Consider the following 3256-nt stretch of genomic DNA (forward strand, 5'->3'; position numbering starts at 1 on the left):
CCATGTGGCCTCGAGGAGTTGTCTTTTACAGGGAGGAACCTAGGAATACAGTGTAAGGACAGTGAAGGACAGAGATGTAGGCGGGATTAACCGGTGCTGGAAGAGACCAAGTAAACAGAAGCAGTCCCAAGCTATAAAAAGCACTTTCCTCACCCAGAAAGGACGCTGAAGAGACAATGTCACCCTATTTATAGAGTAAGGAGTTGCCTGTGTTTTCAGAAGGGCAGGCAGCATCGCAGGGGAGACAGCACCATAACCCTGGAGTCAGAGCTGGATTCAAACTCCAACTCAGGCACCCAACAAACCGTGAGAAACTCATTGCTCAAGTTAACACACCTGGTGACAGGAAACAGAACTGGGCATGCTCAGTAGGCAGGACAAATTTGGGTGCTGAGGACCTTCCCAAAGTTGTGCAATCCTTGAGGCCTCAGCTCTTGACTCTTAACTAGAAACTGTCTTGAGGAATCTATCTGCTACAGTCCTGATGCACAGTAAATGCCCCAAAGAGCTGGTTATCCTTATTACACTGTTATTATTAGCAGATCACCCTTCATTTCCAACAAGGGGAATAAACCATACTCGCAGTCATGTTTATTGTGTAACTTACTGTGTGTGATGTTCTCCATCATCTGCATTTATTTAATCTACAGAGGAGTCAGAGGCCTCAGAGCACTCAGTAGCAGCCAGAGGCCTGCACCTGAATGGGAATTCCCTCCAGCAGAGTTTGACCTGGAGTCAGCTTTAGAACCCATGACGACTCGAGTGCACAGGTCCCTTGACTCCTTTTTTTCAGATAAGCAAACTGAGCCACAGAGGGATGGCTGAGGTTATTAAGAACAAAGCAAAGAATAAACCAGGTGGTTAAATGATAAAGAATCCACCTGCCAATGCAGGAAACACAGGAGACTCGGGTTCAATCCCTGGGTGTAGAAGATCCCCTGGAGGAGGGCATGGCAATCCACTCCAGTATTCTTGCCTGGAGAATTCCCATGGACAGAGAAGCCTGGCGGGCTAGAGTCCACAGGGTTGCACAGAGTTGGACACGACTGAGGTCGCATGCAATTAAAGAATAAATCTTAATTCTCCTATCTTTGCTTCCCTGACCCTATCATATTATTTGAAAATATGAAGGAAAAACCTAGGTGACCTGGCCCCTGCCTCACCTTGAGCTCCTGATTCTCCCTCTACAGAGCGGCCTTTCAGTTCCTCAAACATACGAACATCCCTTTCCATCTGCTGTGTTCCCTTGTGTGTTCCCAGATGTCTTTGTTTACTAGATTCCAATTCAGTCTTCAGATCTCTGCTTCAACCTCTTATATTTAAAGTAGCCTTCCCTGACCCTTAGAACAAGACTAGAGCTCCCTCCCCCTACACTTGACCTTCATGACTCTATCAGTTTGTAACACCACAATGGGGGTATAATAGGACATCACTGAGTTGTTACAGTGATAAAATGAATATATATGTAAAGTGTCCAGCCCATCGTAAGTGCTATAGAAAAAGTTCAATATTATTTGATTGTGCATCTCCCTCTACTACACTGTAATCTCCATTAAGGCAGATGACTCTCTTTCATAACTGTATCCCTAGGAAGCTCTTGGTAATTATTTGTGACTGAATAAATGATTTGGGTGATATTTCCCCGGGGTGTCTCTCACTTTCTATTGTAAATTTGCTAAAAACAAAATGCCTGGATTGTTACTTCTAAATATTCAAATATAAAGGTTTCAAATTCCGACATAATTTAAGCTCAGTAGTTTAGGAAGCACTTTACAGCAGAAATGCAGAGAGTAGATTTAGCAATGCAGTGTATCCAAGGACATATCCTCTTCAGCATGATTCCCAGGCATGGTGAGGAAGGCCTGAGCCAGGTGGCTCAGACCCAGGTAGGGCAGGAGCACTGGTACTGGGGACAGAACATCCTCTACTTGCTTTCCTCTCTCATCTTTGCTCTGGGTGCCTTGAATAAGTTATACCCTGTTTGTGATAGAGAGGAAGCCAGGTGGCATATCACAGGTTTATGGGGTGCGTGGGAGTGGGGGGGGGCTTGGGGAGACTGTGGTTCGGAGGTGTAATTTTGAGGTATGAACTGTCATGTGCTCCAGCAGGGGAATGGAAAAATAACGTTTGGAAGAGAGGGAGGGAGGAAGAACCCACAAGGCACTCTCTCCCTCTGTTCATTCATTTATTTACCAATCATTTATTATGAGTGCGCTATGTTGTAGGCAGTAAAATAAATGCTGGGAGTAAGTACAAAGTCAAAACAAATGGCTTCATTGCCCTCCAAGGGCTTACAATTCATAGAGACAGACAGAGAGATAAGTCAATGATTCTCCATCATCTGGGTACATAAGAATAACCTAGGGAGTTTTTCCTTTTAAACGTCTTGTTGAAAATAACATACATACAGAAATATATACATATCCTAAGGGTAGAGCTCACTTCCTAAGGCCCACTTGTCTTCACAGTGAATTTTGCAGTGAATGAAACAAACTGTGTCACCTATACCATGGAAGGGAATTCCAAAGGACTCCAGAGAGTGAGCAACGATGGAACAGAGGAGGAAGATGGGGCTGAGATGGGTGTTAAAATACGCTTCACGGAGGAAATGACCCTTAAACTGAAGTTTGACCAATGATGGAATTTCATCATGGAAGGTTGAAGGAAATCCATTCAGAACTGAGGGAGTGGAGACCCTGCAGGTGGTCTGAAACCATCTGGCATGCTTGGGAACCTGCCAGGAGATCAACAAGGCTGAAAGACAACCTACCAAGGGAGGAGGTGAGTGATGGCCAAAAAGGTGAGATGGGGTCCAAATTTCAGATGGCTTTCTGCACCATAGGAAACAATTCAGACTTTTTCCCTGAAAGCCACGAGAAACCACTGCAGAGTTTTAGACTGTGGAAAAACTCCTAGATTTGCATTCTGGAAGGATCTCTGGCAGCAGTCTGGAGAATAAAATAGGGGAGGAGGTTCCTAGTTGGAGGGACCAGATAGAAGACTACTGGAAACAACCAGGAAAGAAGTGAGATGGGGCTGAGTGAAGGACATACCATTCAGAATGAGATCACCAGGTGGACTCAAAAACTATTTAAAGAATTTATAGGACTTAGTAACCAACTGCAGAACAAGGAAGAGGTAAAGCTAGGATAGTTTTTATGTTTCTAGTCTGGGCAACTGGGAATGTGGTGGTTTCAGCATGCAAGATAAAATATGCAGAAAAGGAGCAAGACCTTCTACTTATATTCTCTCTGGG

The sequence above is a fragment of the Odocoileus virginianus genome, chromosome 7 (assembly GCF_023699985.2).
Source record: "Odocoileus virginianus isolate 20LAN1187 ecotype Illinois chromosome 7, Ovbor_1.2, whole genome shotgun sequence".
Taxonomy (NCBI): Eukaryota; Metazoa; Chordata; class Mammalia; order Artiodactyla; family Cervidae; genus Odocoileus; species Odocoileus virginianus.